General features: G+C 43.5%; 1 long non-coding RNA gene across 1 annotated transcript; it reads right to left on the reverse strand.

Moving 5' to 3' along the window:
• Window positions 1-10,776: 10,776 nt before the first annotated feature.
• LOC141986653 (uncharacterized) lies at window positions 10,777-16,292 on the reverse strand. Its single transcript, XR_012639341.1, has 2 exons — window positions 15,338-16,292; window positions 10,777-14,793 (listed from the first exon to the last, which is right to left on the reverse strand). It is a non-coding gene; the product is annotated as an uncharacterized LOC141986653 (long non-coding RNA).
• Between the last annotated feature and the right edge of the window lie 336 nt (window positions 16,293-16,628).

Raw genomic sequence — 16,628 nt, forward strand, 5'->3', positions numbered from 1 at the left:
GCACAGTCAGGAAAGTAACAAATACTTTCCTCATGGATTAACATTTTCTAAATGGACAACCTACCTAATTCTCAGTTACTGAGGGACAATCTCCACTCACTGCCGAACAGACTGCATATGCGCCATCTCCTCGCAGTTCCTACATATGACTGGACTGCACATATACCATCTCTACAGGGCTGGGCACTGGAGCGAAGAGTAGGAAGCCTGTTGCTCCTGTGCTCTCAGTGACCCCCTCCTGGCACCCAAGCAGCGTGGAGGAGGAAGTCCCCTGATGTGAATGCAGAGGGGACAACAGGGAGCCAACTGAGTGGGGGGAGGTATGGGAGAAAATTTGAAAAAGAAACCTGCTAGAACTAGGACTGCAAAAAGGGGAAGAGAGAGGAGCTGTGACTAGAGGTTGGGGGAAGGATTACTGGGACTGGGAGACAAGACTGCGGCAAGGGAAGCTGGGATTGGTTGGGCAAGGAGACTGGGACTGTTAGGCAGGGGTGGGAGGGAAGGCTGAGATTGGGTGAGGAAGCAGACTGGGACTGGAAGCTGGCGGGGAGGGGAGGAAGGCTGGGGCTAGTTGGAAAAGGAGGCTTGCAGCCTTAATACTGTTCTTTTAATATAGCTTTTTGTGTAAATAGCATCACAGGGACATAGTAGGGTTAACTGAGCCGTTAGTGACAGCGCTGAGCAAGATATGTTGCGTAAGTTGTACCACACAGGAGAAGCCTCCAGAGGCATTTTGATGTGGACACGCCAGCAAATTGAGGACAGACACATGCCTGGAATTAAGCAGCAGGCTGAAACTTTTATTAAACTTTAACACAAGGGAGGGATGCTATCCGCCCATCAGCCATACTCTCCTATACCAGGCATTTAATTCATTCCAGTGTGGGGGTTACAGGGCTCCTTACCAGTGTTCCCAGGGCCAGACTCTGGGTCGGGGGAAGGGTGCCTCTTCCCCGGCCGGAGCAGATATGGGGCTGGGCTGGGTTGGGGTTGGGAGAAAGGCACCTCTCCCACCGCGGCTGGTCCAGGGCTGGAGGAGAGGTATCTTTCCCCGCCACAGCCCTGAGTGCCTGCGCAGTGCTTAATAGGCTGCTGCGCGGCTGTGCAGCTTAGAGGGAACTTAGCTCCTTACATATAACCCATAACATGGGGTATGCGCTCCTCAGCCTTCCCCCTGGGACTCAGCTCTCTCTGAGTCCTAGCACCCTCCTCCCGACAAGGATGCAACAGCCAACAGGATGGGGATCTCAGCCCATGAGGGCCACAAGATATCACCTTATCAAATGAGCCCAAGACCCATCACCAAAATCCCAGGTCTTTTTACCTCTGGGGATCATTCATTTTAATCTCTTAACTGCACTGGAAACCAGCCAAACGGGGTGCCAACAACTAGCTTGGTCGCTCCCCACCCAACCACACTGCCTAATATCACAATTCCTGCATAAAGACGCTCCACATGGCCCCTGTGCTGGGCTAACTCCTGGGAGGTGGAATGCTGGCCAATCAGCATCCCTCTCCCCCAGCTGGCCAATGGGTGCCAGAGACTCCCAGGGCAGGAGCTACACCTTGGTGAAGTGTCTCCCTTCCATGCCCCTGGGACTGGCCCCCCTTTGACTGCCGGCGCCATCAATTTCCCCCACCCGTTGATGCGAGTGGATGGCGTATGTCTCATGGCACAATTCCTTTCCCACTTCCCCGTTGCTTTAGAGACTGTACCCATTTGGGGCTGTCTTTTGGTTCTGTGTTAATACAGTGCTGAGCACAGCAGGGTCCTGGTCCATGAGTGGAGCTCCCAGGTGCTACAGCAATATAAATAACAGATAATAAATTATGACACTGTCCCCAAGCCAACTCAACTGTTCTGGCTCCGGTAGCGTGCGCCAAGCATGCCCTTTCCCAGCTCAGACAAACCCTCTGCACCGGGGATGCAGGGAGGGAGATGCTGAAGCTGAGTATGCCAACCCCATGCCGATTGGGAACTCCCCTACTCTCGGAGGTAGTGTTTCTGATCCGATGGCAATTTGCAGGTAGTTTTGGAGCCATTTGCACCATCTGAACAGTATGCCTGGACCAGAACAGGGCAAGGTTTGCCCCAAAGTATTGATTGTGGCCTTTTGGCCTTTAGGAAGTTGGCACGACTCAGGCTAAAGAGAATGGACTGCACTCCTCAGTACTAACTCCAGGGCCATCTCTTGACTCTGCCACCTCCGCTTTCCCCTGGACTCCATTCTGGGCTGGAAGAGGAGGAGCACATTAGAGTTAACACCAACTTCAGCTGTATCAACTCTGGTGCAGCACCCCTCAGGGGAGAAATGCTTCATGAAACATACCCATGCCCCTCATTCCACTGCTGCCCCCTCTCCATCCCCATACATGGGCCTCAACCTCTACAGAAGGTTTACTTTGGTGTTTTGGGGAAGGAAAAGGGAACTGATGCACAGAGATTTACTATTTTTTTTATCTGATCACAGTTAGACCAGCTCATCACAAGATCAGGTTGCAGGGAGAGGAGAATTTCTCACCTTGCTGTGCTATGGCAAGAACATGAATATTCCCTCTTCAGGGTGTGCCCTTTTCTATGTAGAGCACACCTGCCCTCTCTGAAGGTTCATATTCCCAGAACTGAACTCAGATTTACTTTTTCAGATCTAGTCCCACTGCTCTCATATTAGGCTCCAGTTGCTTCTTTTGTTTTTTTGGTCCTGCAAAAAAGAAACTAGAAAAAGTGTAAATAGGAAGGTCAGAGGTCATTGGAAGAAACAGCTTTTTAAAGAGCCTGTTTTTCTTTCAGAACGTGCACTTTTGACTTGATCTCTAAAAGTTTAATTTCACTTGCTGGCCCATGAAGTAGCTTTGATTTCAGGGTCAAAGGGGGCTTCCCTTGGATGTGGCTGTCAGAACAAGCCAAAGTACTGCCTGCAGCAGCAATTTTTTTAAAAGTTAAAAACAGTATCAAAGATACAAAATGTACTAGGCCTAATGGGAGGGAGAAACCTGGAGTCCAGCCAGAATCCAGGCTGAAGTGTAACGACAGGCAAGTATTTAAGAGTAAGTAGAAAAAACAGGACGGGAAACAAATTCACTTTCATTGGAAGAATGGTAGGATTTCACCTGTAATACTATCTTTTCCCCTGTGTTTGTGTAACTAATACACTCCATATGAGCAAACAACCTAAGAGATCCCAAAAAAACACCCTAAAAGAAAGGTAAGTTTTTTTTTCTGTTAAGTACACAACTTTAATGCTAATTGATTCCACCTTAGAAGACCGGAAGGATTTAATCAAGCATGGTTTCATCAGCACATTTCCAAATCATACTGTGTAGAACCACAAAAGCCAGAGAGGTATTTTTAGCTTTGGATCTTACAGCCTTAACTTGTCATCAGTTTGATAACTGTAGACATCAAATCACAGGCCACTTCTGACACCTGAGCTGGGCTTAATTGTTTCTCAGATTACGGCTGTAATATATCATTCCACATCCCTCACCTAGAGGCACACAGCCTTTCCCACAGTCTTAACACACAATTTATGTAAGTCAGGGTAGCTCTATTGAAGTCAATGGAGCTCTGCCGATCCACACAAGGTGAAGATCAGGCTGTGTGTTTCAAAGGCACATTCCACTGTAGCATTCCATGAGAACATTTTTATATGCTTCAATGCTAGAAAGTACTCTTAAAAGTATTAAATGGTGACAGCTTGAATGATGAGTCTGTCACAGGAGTGACAGAAGCAAAGTATTTTCTCTTTTACATACAAAACAGCTTACTAAAGGCTCTTCCACAAAGTCTGGGAACCCCATCACTAATGCGATTGCTCTCTATACGTGGGCCAAGAGGTTGTGGGGATGATAATGTTTAGAGACGATGGAAAAATAGAAAACATTCTATGAAATTTCACAGATTTTTTTTTCTAAACGTCAAATTGTTCAAGTTTTAACAATGATACAGAGCTGGGAACTTTCCTGCCTCAAGAGGGTGATGTGAGGATGAATTAGGATATGTTCATATGGTATTTTGAACAATGATGTCTTGATATCTGAATATAAAGACAAAGTAGAGTGAAATCTGATTTAGGAACCAAGGGATTGTCAGAATTCAGTGGCTTCCTTGAGGTGACCTTCTATTAGCGGGGGAGCAGAATTGTGTTCAGTATTTTCAGGGATACTCTCTAGGTTGGAGTTTTTAAGAAAGGAGGTGGCTTAAAAATGGGTGGTCTCATAGGCAGGACTAATTGTATTGTTCATTATTAGATACATTATTTATCAAGAGTTAGTGTTTGCAGCTAAAGCTTGAGAATCTGCAGATCCCAAAAGGGCCTGTTCAGCGGCTAACAGAGCGGCAAAACAAATGGTTTGCTTTAGTTTCCAGTCGTTTTTGGCAATAAAGGGACAATCAGTATAACAGGAAATGTAGGATCTGGTCCTGCTTTTATTGAGCCAAAGGCAAACTGGGGCTTCGTGAAGAAGGCCTCTGATCCCATTGTAAGCAACTGCTTCCCTTTTGTTAACAGCTTCGACTCAGGATCTCTTCCCACAATGTGTATGTATGTGCATTGCAGTCATAGACCAATATTCATTTTCCTGTTTAAAATGCAAGTAAAATTTATGAACATACTAACTGAATAACTGCTAGCACTGTTACCTCTGCCAGAAGCCTGTCCTTTGGTAACTTTACTTGAACCATTCCATGAGTAACATTTATCAGTTCTATATCTTGGGCCAAATTCTCTCCCAGTCACAGGTGGCATGTGAACCACTCATTCGGGGAAACTAGTCCCTGCCCCTTTTGCCCAAGGCCCTGCCCCTCCCTCAACCCTTACGCCCCCTACCCCGCTGGAGCCTTGAGCCCCGCACCGCAGCGGGCCCACCAGCTGGCCCACCCTAACCTCAGCCCCAGCCCCAGCCCACTTCAGTGAAGAGGAGCAGACTGGGCTGGGGCCACGGGGAAAGAGCGGGAAGCAGGAAGGGGCCTCGTAGAGGAGTGTGGGTGGGGCCACACCTGGCTGTTTTGGGAGACTCAGCCTCCCCTTGCCTGCGATACTCCCCCACCCATGCTCCTAGTACAACTTTTTTGTCTTCAGTGGTAGCCTGACCTCAGGATGGCATAAAGGCCTACTTCATCCTTGTCCTTTTGCACCCACCTGTTACATGCCTTTCCTGCAACCCACTGGTAGTTTACATGACCTTACATTCCATCACACCTACTTACCAACATGAAGCTTACATCTCCTTTTACGTCATGGCTAAATCTGGCCTACAAATTCTTTGCACGGACTACAGTCATGAACCATATCCCTGCAGAGTGGGTGGGGGATCATCATAATTCTAAAAAGAATCAGTCAGATTACAACATTCTTCACTGGGCTAACCAATAATAAAATGATGATGCCATGGCTTGGTTTGATCATTAGAACTTGCTCAGGCTTTCTGGAAGTGCAGACCATTCAGCACTCTCTCTCTATGCCTAATAATTATTACAGAAATCAAGATGCTCCTTACAGAATTAGCATCTTACCACAGCAGGGAATCTGATGTATTGTCAAGGAAGTAGTAAACAACTCTGGAATCCATACAGGAGGATCTTCATGTTCACACTCCCCATCTCCTTGGTGAGGCATACATTCCATTGTGACAACTTTACATTCCAAGGAAGTCCTTAAATACAGGTTCATCCTCCTCACTTCCTTTAAAAGCTTTTGCATTTTCACTCACACCTTTTCATACTGTTCTGCAGTATGTTGTAAAAGTTTAACCTGAGAAAAATTAATTGAATCAGTATTATAAAGCCCTCTTCATTTATGAACAATATTTTGGTAATCACCTTAGGTCAGTGATGTGTGCCAATCAATATTTTGTTCTATGGTGCATGCTCTTTTTCTTTGTATTCATAAGTCATATTGTGTGATTGTGTGTGTATATATGTATACATATACACACACACATGCTGGCATTGAGCATGAGTCAGGTTATGAGTTTGTAAAAATTGCACTTGACAATGCTCTTCCTTTAAGTGTCAGTTTCCGGATCTTCTCATACTCCAGCTAACAGTTAATCTACTTGTTTTTAGTGCCCAGAGCAAATTTATCTCTGCTGTGCAAAATCCAGTCAACTTTCTCCCATTAGAGCTATTATTAACAGCAACGTGCTGTTCAAGATGGACAGGGAGAGGGATTCTATTATTTGTTTGTACAGTGCCTAGTTGCAGTAATTCTAAGGCAGAATGTCTCTCTTCTCCATCCCGTAACAAATACCTAGCTGCTCCCCACTGTATGAACACATCATGCTCCAGTATTTTTGTAATTTCATATTTTGTCTGAATTCAAATATACTGTTATATACCAAGTTGCAAGTGCAAAACATGCACCTGTGCATTTTGGATAACTGCATGCACCTTACTATTTCCCCTTTGCAAACAGTTTATGCAATTATCAGCGTGGCTCATGCAGTTGTGTGTTTTGTGCATACAACTTAGGCACATATTTTTGAAAACTTAGTCCCTGGACAGGAGACCAAAAATGACACAAAAGGGAGCTGTGCTGTTAATCCATCAGAAAGACCACGTGGGTCGTCTGGGAGCAAAACTTTTGAGTTAATACTGCTGTCTAATGTAACATTGTCCATCTTAACACAGCATATATGTTTAAGGCAGTCTGTTGTATTTTCAAGGAAGTAGTGAGCAACTCTTGAACCCATGCAGAAGGATCTTCATTCAGACACATTTCTACAAACCAAGGGCCAGATCCTGGGCCTTGTGAAGATGGCTATACACTACTCCTGTGGTGCAAAGTAGCCTTAAAGTTGGTGTAACCAACCAGCTGGAGATTTCCTCTACCTAGATTAATCCTCAAGTGGCATAGGGCTGGTATAGCTGCTTCTAACCACCCTGGCCTGGTCCCTGGCATAATGGGCATGACTGAGGAGACACTCTGTACCTCAAAACAGCACCCTGGAATCCCCATATTCACATACGTCATATAATTATGATATATTTCATACAAAGCATGCCAGGTAAGATGTCATATGAAAGATCATGATTTGCTGAAACCCATTGTTTTGTCAAATTATGTATATTGTTAGCGTGTATGAAGTCATGAAATTTTGCTGTATGGTTGTTACTGAAATATGTTGTAAGTCTGAGAGTCTCTAATGCTGGTTCTCCAGTGACAACGACAAATGAGGTGACCCACATCCAGGTGGGCATTGAATGTTCATCACCAGTCATTGACCAGCATGGGAATAGTAAACAAGGGATTTTCAATGACAATTGCACAAGCACCACACAATGGGGACTGCTCAACTCTATGACTCAGTTGCACAAGACCACACCGGGACATTGCTCAACCCTGTGACTCAGCAAGGCCCACCAGGCTTGCCTGGACTAGTGTCTTTCAGGCACATGGACTAAGGAGATAAAATAGGGGACAGTGGCATCATGCTTTTTGCCTTTCTCCTCCCCCACCTATGCTGGAAGCAACAAGAATGCTGGAAAGACAAAGATGTCAATTAAGGAGACTGGTCCCAGGCTTGAGAGAGAAGCCTGCGTATTAAGAACTGAAATATCCAGTGGGGTGAGAAAACTGCTTGATCTAAATTCTGCCTAGTGTAATAAGGTTTAAGATTTAGGCTGTGAGCTTAACTTTTATTTTCTTTGGTAACTATCTCTGACCTTTTATGCCCCTCACTTATAATCACTTAAGCTTTCTTTAGTTAATAAATCTGTTTTATGTTTTACCCAAAACAGTGTGTTTGGTTGAAGTGCTTGGGAAATCTCAGCTCAGGTTACAAAAGCTTGTGTATGTCCTGTACAGATTGAGGGAGAGGTGGACTGGCTAATAAACGTATACTGGTCAGGCTTCTGACCAGGGCAAGACGGTATAGTTCTGGGGGTGCAAGGCTGAGAGGCTGGGGGGAATTGGCTGGTGCCTTTCTCTGTGTGATTCATGAGGGCCTCAGGTAGCATTCATGCAATCTAGCTGGGAGTGGGGCTCCACGTGCTGTTGTGCTGAGTGATAACAGTGCCTGGAGGGGTTTGCTGCTTGCCACTAGCAAAGCATTGTGAGAGACAGCCCAGGCTGGAGAGTTAAGGAGGCCCAGCTATATCCCAGTTCCAGGTTGCACCCCGGGGATTCCATCACAACCACATCTGGCTGATCCTTGGCTGATATAATGGCCCTTTGGGAAATGTGTCTCTCTGGTTGCTCCAACTTGTGTCTTGGGACTAGATCAGCACCTGTGGATCACAGTGACATAAAGGGGATTTACAACCAACTTTGTGCCATATGCCCCAAACTGGGTCAGGCTCCAAGTGGTTGATCTGAATAATTTAACCTTCTGTATCCATGACAGCATGCCACTGCTGAAAAATGCTTATTAATGCCTTCTAGCATGATAATAGGAATATGGAAAACACATTGTATCCTTTACAGACATGGATAATGAGCCATCTCAAACCAAACACGGACATGGTGGATATTATACAACTTTTGCACCTCTGTAATTTTCCAATTTCTCTAAGGATAAGAAAATACCTTCCTTCTGACTTTGGAATGATTTTCAAGGGGGATACGCTTTTTTACTTGTCTTGTATATGATTGACACCCAAGGGATGTTGAAATGCACTTAGTTGCACACAAAAGGAAAACTTTCTAAATATAGAATCTTCTGTAGTTAAGCTCTTCCTGGCCGGGCTTAAAAATAATCTTAAAAAAAGACTCTATATAAGTTCCCATTGTCAGACCCAAGCATGCACAAAATCAGTTTACACAAAATGCAAAAGATATGAAATCCTGGGGCTTGGGGCTCAGGGATTTCTCTCCAGAAAATATTAGCTGTTTTTAATTTGAATTGAATATAGTGGATGGATAAATGGATTTTATTAAAATGGCAGTGCTGTGGAGTAAAAGCTTCTCAAATTTTATGTTGCTAGACATCAATATGAGAACCTGGATAGATGGGTAGAAATGATTTGTGTAGAGATATGTTTGTAGAAGATTATAATTTAGAGACACTCCCTCATAAGGGACAGTGTTATGAACACAGGGATTTGGGGATGTCCTGTGGAGATGGGGGTTGGGAATACCACATGGTTGGGTGCAGCAACTCAACAAAGATGCTCTCCAGTTTGTTTTTATTAAAGTTTCATTCCTTTCTTATTCACTGGTTTGTTATTTAATGAACCCCAAGATCCTTACATGGTGTCAGAAATGCTGAATGAGAAGGAAACTGTAGTCATTTTGAAGTCAACGCATGTATTTGCAACTGAAAGTGGAGACAGAGTAATGTAATGGCCCTTTGGGAAATGTGAGCACCAGGCATGGGTGGCAGGTATTATAGGCTGCGGGAGGCTGAGCCTCCCCAAACAGCCAGGTGTGGCCCTGCCTACACTCCAGCCCCTGTTCCCTTTCTGTTTCCCACTGTGCAGGAAGCTCTTCCCCTGTGCTATGGCCCCAGCTGGGGCTGTGCTGCCCACCCTCCCAGCACTCTGGGGCTGGGGCCATGCTTCTCGGCCTCCTGGTGCTCTGGGGCTGAGGAGGCTGGGGCTGTGCTGGCCTGCCTTCTGGGGCTGAAGAGGCTGGGGCTGCGCTGCCCGCTCTCCTGGCGTTCCAGGGCTGTGGGGGCTGGGGCCACATTACCCGGCTTCCTGGTGCTCCGGGGCTGGAGAGGGACTAGGGGCGCTCTGGGGCTGGGATGGAGGCCAGTGGCTGCAATGGGGGTGTGCTGGGCTCTGGCAGGGGGCATGGAAGGGGCAGGGCCTTGGGTGGAAGGGGCGAAGATGGGGGGCTAGCCTCCCTGAGCCAGCGATTCAGCTGCCACCCATGGCACCAGGTACAGGGGCTTTTGCATGTATCTGGGGAGCACAATAGTAGCTTGACAAGCTTAAGGAGAGAAAAAAGCCAGAAATGGATGTGTTGCAACCTCCATCCAGTCTGCAATTGTCAGGCAATGTTGCAGAGAACTGGAAAAAATTCAGACAGAAATTTGAATTGTATTTAGCAGCCATAGGGGCTAAAGATAAAAATGATAAAGTGAAATCATCAATCCTTTTGCATGTTGTTGGGGAGGAAGCATTGGATATTTATAAAACCTTTTAAGTTTGAAGTAGGTGAAAGCATGAAGTTAAGTAAAATACTGACTAAATTTGAGGAACACTGCATGCCAAAAAGGAATGAAACCTTTGAGAGACGTACGTATTTTACAGACATGCAAAAATCTGATGACATCATAGAGCAATATATCACAGAATTAAGGAAACTCAGTAAAACCTGTGACTTTGATGAGCTGACAGAATCTCTGGTCAGAGATAGAATCATTTGTGGCATTAAAGACAATGTGTTAAGAGAGAGACTGCTCCATGAAGGAGACTTAACGTTAGAAAAAGCTTTCCAAATATTCAGGGTAGCAGAAACTGTGATGGCAGAAGCCAAAGAGCTGAACTCACCAAAAGAGGTTATACATGTACTGAGTACAAAAGAATATATTCAGAATAGGTCAAATCAAAGAGCTGAACCACTCACTATGAAAACCACCGCTAGAGGTGTTATACCAATAAATTAAAAACCAGCAGGATCTTATTAAAGGGAAAAAGGCAAAATACCACATTTATTGTGAATACAGAAAGAATCATAGTAAGCAGTTAGTTACAGCTGTAACATTCCATTCAATCTCATCTTTATTCACTCATTCATTCATACAAACACACACAGGTTCTGCAAGGTTGTTATCATAGTAAGCAGTTAGTTATAGCTATAACATTCCATTCAATCTCATATTTATTCACACATTCACACATTCACACACACACACACACACACACACACAGGTTCTGCAAGGTTGTCATCATAGTTACCAGCCTTAGAGTTGCTCATGCCAAGCCACTGGCCAGGTGGCCTGGACATGAGGAGGGAGCAGGGCCTTGTCAGATGCTCATCTGATGCTCCTGGAAGTTGGTTTGCAGAATCAGACCCCAAAGTTCTCACTTTTTAAGAGTCTATTTTTATAGGAATTTCTTCCTATGCCAGTCTATGGGAATTGCTTCATCATGCTGTTGCTGAATCAATCAGCAGATAGCACATTCCTGACGGATCCAAGAAGTTATCTTGTTCTTTGGTTCTCCCATTCTTGAGGCTGTTGGGTGGATTCCAGTCTGCCCTCCGGGGGTCCTCTGGTTATTTCCACTTGACGCCTTCTTCAGCCGATGGACACTGGATTCTTAGGCTGGCACCTCCCTGATCATTCAGTTATTATCCACACCAAGCATCCATCCACATACATCCTCTATCTCTATTTTAATCACAATTGTTAATACAACAAAAGGGCGGGGAGTCTCTGGGTGCTGTTTCTGTTGTTAGAGTATTGCTTTGAGTCTCTGTGAATTGCTTTGAGAACAGACTCTGTCTTAGAATGTACTAACGCAATTAGCAGCTTGCAAGTTTCACACATAGAGGGAGAGAAACAGTACCAAAACCCAAGAGACCTCTTAATTAGTAATACCCTGGAATTTAAACTATGGGGAATCAAACTCATTTGTGATTTTAATACAGAACTTCTTTAATATGATCCAACATAATCCCCCTTTTGACACTAAGATTTATAATCGTCAGTGTCACTTTCTAGGTAGCCTATTCAAGAGAAGGTACTGTGAGGCAATTTGAGTTTGTGATTCCAATTCATGCCACATACACGATCCTAGTGATGTATCTTTACTACAAGGTTCTGGGGCAACAGGCAAGGTGAGGCACACCCACTTTTGAGGAGTCCATTCGGTACAACCTCTAGTGTCCAATAGCTTCCCTCCCTCCCCAGCCCACTGGCTCAAGGTCCAGGGTAGCCAGAAGGATCCCATGTGTAATATGGGGAGTGGGTTAACCTTCAATACCTTTGCCTCCAGGGACTGTTGGTGTGCAATTTTGACAACAATTTCTCCCATTAACAAGTCTGGTTTCACAATACTGGAAACATATTGCATCCATTCATGTTGATAAGTGTCAAACAATGATCTCTTTCTTTGTTTTAACAAATGCATCAAACCCTTAATATTTCCCAATATGACCCAGGACATTTGTGTTCCAAAGTAGCTAGTGCAAGTATCTGCATTTCAGTGCATCCCATAGCTATGGCTGTGTAGTTTCCTATTTCTAATTTTTTTTTTTCTTATGCATAAGCCATGTGGTAGTATTAAGCCATTGCCAAAGATTCCATCGGGCTTTTAGGTTACCCAGACCAATTTGGACCAAGTCTACGTTGGCATGTACTTGTTTTTGTATCAGGCTGTCCTGTAGCTGGGACAGAGAGCTTAATTTATTTTTAAGTTCCTGCAGGTCTTCAGTATCTTTTTTTTTTTTTTTTTTTTTTTAACACACAACAGTGCTAGCAACAAGACAAAACACAAGACAAAACATAGAACACAAAACACAATTTCTATTGTGACAGTAGATTCATGGTATTGGGTTACTTTTCAGCTGGCATCAGCTTTTCCTGATTTTTCTGAAAGACAAAAAGAACATGTTTCTACCCCTTTTGGGGTGGCAGATTATTGCTTAAAATATTTCTTTTACAAATACCCTTGCTGATTGCAGGCAAAACAGAGGAATTGCCCCCACATTTTCCTGTTTTTGTTCTATAGGTGGGCCAGGTTTCAATGGCTTTTATCTTTTAAGGGTTATGGGGAAATTATCCCACTGTTTAGTCATTAAATCCCTGAGTTTTCCTTCTTATACAGCAGACCAAGTTTATAATGTTTTTCCTGCTGTGTTAAGCTTTAAGTTTTATTTACAGGTAATAACTGAGAAGCATCATTACCATACGACCTTAAAGGGTTTTTCCAAAAATCATACACACTATACGTTGTTACAGGGATACTTATTATCATTAAATTTATTAAAATTATCTTGTTATCCCATGCCTTTTATTTAGACAATTTGTTTGCTGACCAGGTATGTCCTTTATCTGCAGCTCCTTTGTGCTGCTAGTTCTTTCCTTCCTTTATCATTTAGGTAATTTGCATTTTCACAGAAGCTTCCTGCTTTTGGATTTAAAGCCATCAGCAGCTCAGAGACTCTATCTTAAAAGGGACACAATCAGCTTTCACCAGAGTTTTGATTACTTTTAACTTCTGCTTCCAAAACACACAGCAATCTGAAAAAGAAAACCCAACCTATTGTGGCTCCCTTTGGAGCCCTAATAGCATTTTAATTAAGTAGCATGGTATGTTTGCATTTCTTTTGCCCCTTCTACAATATACCCTGCACATGTTCTGGGGCAAATGCACATTCCTTCCATAGTTTAACTTCTATAACATTATCCAGATCCATTTTTACATAAGGTGTCACTATTCCTTTTTTTTTTTGCTTGCAGAGGTTTCATGTACCTTTATCAAAGTGACAGTCTGATTACTCAGAGCCATTTTAAGACTCAGTGTTTCTCACATTGCTTCTTTTTGTTTTGTGCACCTCACCCCTGCTGTTGCTTCAGAGAGGCACTGTTTTTTTAATTTTTTTTTCTACAACTCTCATCTGTTATTTTGTTACAAAAACAAACAAACAAACAAAAAGAATCGAGAAAATTTTTTTTTTTATATTCTCCTGATTTTGACTGCCCAGCTGCAGCCACAACTTAAAAACATTTTAAATTTTGTAAAGCATTGAGTTACCTTTTAAGGGTTGAATGCCAAATCCCAAAGCCAAACAGCACTAATTACCTGTGTCTAGCAAAAAGGTCTGTCAGTTTTGCAACTTTGAATTAAAGAGTCAAATGGATTTTTAGTGGCATTATTTAAAACAAAAACAAAACCAACTGGTCCTTAGAACTTTACATATTTACACACACACAGATAGATACATACACATTTTCTTTTCTTTAACATCCCTTCCACGTTGCTCTGTTTTTTTACATCTTACATTCCCTTTATACATTTGAGGCAGCTAAGTTCCAATAGAACCCTCTTATGTTCTTTTAGCAAATTTGACTAAATTGTCCAGTCAAATGATTTTAATCAGATAGTTTATTTTTGCCTGGCTAATTTACAGACATTCCTTTGGAAAAGGGCCCATTTTTCTTTCAGAATGGCTGCAAAGAAACCAAGAATGCTCTTTCTCTAACACTTTTCCTTTTTAACATTTTCACAAAGTTTAGCTGCTTAATTCCCTCCAGCCTCTGCAGAGTTAACTTTTTTTTTTTTTTAACTCTTTATCTTTGTAATTATGCCTGGGGGTGCCATACATAGGACCTTCTCCCCCTTTAGCTGCCTCCCTCCAGCCTCTGCAGAGTTAACTTTTTCACTCTTTTTGTATTCCTGGAGTGCCTCTTTCACTATTTTCAGCTGGCTTTGGGTATTTGTAGCCAGCACCTTCCAATTGTCTGCTCCCTTTTCCGTTTGTGCCTTTTCCTCTTTACATGAAGACAAGCGGAGGGAAGAATCCTTACATGCCTCACACAACAACCAAATTGCTGCTGCATCTCTTTTGGCAGCACTAGAAGGTTTGTATATGAGGATATACTGAGCCAATCTATCCTCCAGGTCCGAAATAGTGCAGACATCAGCTAGGGCTTGTTTAGTCCAAGGACTGTGCCCAAATTTTTGAAGGTTTTGTTTAAAAGGTGTAATTTCTTTAACAAAAGGTGAGGTTGGAGTTCCTTCTGACTCCATTCCTCCCTCTGGTACTGGCTTACCCTGTTTTCTTTTAAACATCTTAACATGGATATATCAATCTCTTTGTCACTGCTGGTATTACTTAGCAAGTGACACAGCCAAGATTCTGAAATCATAGCTTAATCTATGCGTTTTTCCCCTGCTACCTTCCCGGAGGCCAGCAGGTCCCCTGCTACCTTCCCGGAGGCCAGCAGGTCTGGTTAACCTATTTCTCCCCGCTACCTTCTCGGAGGCCAGCAGGTCCGGTTAACCTGATCTTCCCTGCTACCTTCTCGGAGGCCAGCAGGTCCCCTGCTACCTTCTCGGAGGCCAGCAGGTCTGGTTTAATCTGTTTTCCCTGCTACCTTCTCGGAGGCCAGCAGGTCTAGTTTAATCTGTTCTTCCCTGCTACCTTCTCGGAGGCCAGCAGGTCCCCTGCTACCTTCTCGGAGGCCAGCAGGTCTGGTTTAATCTGTTTTCCCTGCTACCTTCTCGGAGGCCAGCAGGTCCCCTGCTACCTTCTCGGAGGCCAGCAGGTCTGGTTAACCTAATAGAAATGCCTAGCTCACTAGAGCTGGCGGTGTGCACACCAATATTTACAATAACTGAGGTTTTTTACCAATATTCCCCCTTTCGCAATTCTCCACCAAAATGTTATACCAATAAATTAAAAACCAGCAGGATCTTATTAAAGGGAAAAAGGCAAAATACCACATTTATTGTGAATACAGAAAGAATCATAGTAAGCAGTTAGTTACAGCTGTAACATTCCATTCAATCTCATCTTTATTCACTCATTCATTCATACAAACACACACAGGTTCTGCAAGGTTGTTATCATAGTAAGCAGTTAGTTATAGCTATAACATTCCATTCAATCTCATATTTATTCACACATTCACACATTCACACACACACACACACACACACACACAGGTTCTGCAAGGTTGTCATCATAGTTACCAGCCTTAGAGTTGCTCATGCCAAGCCACTGGCCAGGTGGCCTGGACATGAGGAGGGAGCAGGGCCTTGTCAGATGCTCATCTGATGCTCCTGGAAGTTGGTTTGCAGAATCAGACCCCAAAGTTCTCACTTTTTAAGAGTCTATTTTTATAGGAATTTCTTCCTATGCCAGTCTATGGGAATTGCTTCATCATGCTGTTGCTGAATCAATCAGCAGATAGCACATTCCTGACGGATCCAAGAAGTTATCTTGTTCTTTGGTTCTCCCATTCTTGAGGCTGTTGGGTGGATTCCAGTCTGCCCTCCGGGGGTCCTCTGGTTATTTCCACTTGACGCCTTCTTCAGCCGATGGACACTGGATTCTTAGGCTGGCACCTCCCTGATCATTCAGTTATTATCCACACCAAGCATCCATCCACATACATCCTCTATCTCTATTTTAATCACAATTGTTAATACAACAAAAGGGCGGGGAGTCTCTGGGTGCTGTTTCTGTTGTTAGAGTATTGCTTTGAGTCTCTGTGAATTGCTTTGAGAACAGACTCTGTCTTAGAATGTACTAACGCAATTAGCAGCTTGCAAGTTTCACACATAGAGGGAGAGAAACAGTACCAAAACCCAAGAGACCTCTTAATTAGTAATACCCTGGAATTTAAACTATGGGGAATCAAACTCATTTGTGATTTTAATACAGAACTTCTTTAATATGATCCAACATAAGCTAGAGGGAAGACTGGGTACACATGGTCATGTGGAAGGTGTGGATCACAGCATGGCCCCAAACAATGTGTTGTCTTTGGGAAACACTGTCATAAATTTGGGGAAAATAATCATTTTGCAGAATACTGCAGGTCCCAAATGCAGAAAAGTCAAGTGCATCCAGTTCCACAAAGGCCTTATGAGAAGGTCGGCACTGACTTATTTACCCGGCAATCAAACGATTATTTAATAATCACAGATTATTATTCTCTGTATCTAGAAATTTACACACTGCACATCCTAATAGTAAGTCAGTGATAATTGGCACAAAGGGAATCTT

This window comes from Natator depressus, chromosome 4 (genome assembly GCF_965152275.1).
Source record: "Natator depressus isolate rNatDep1 chromosome 4, rNatDep2.hap1, whole genome shotgun sequence".
NCBI lineage: Eukaryota > Metazoa > Chordata > Testudines > Cheloniidae > Natator > Natator depressus.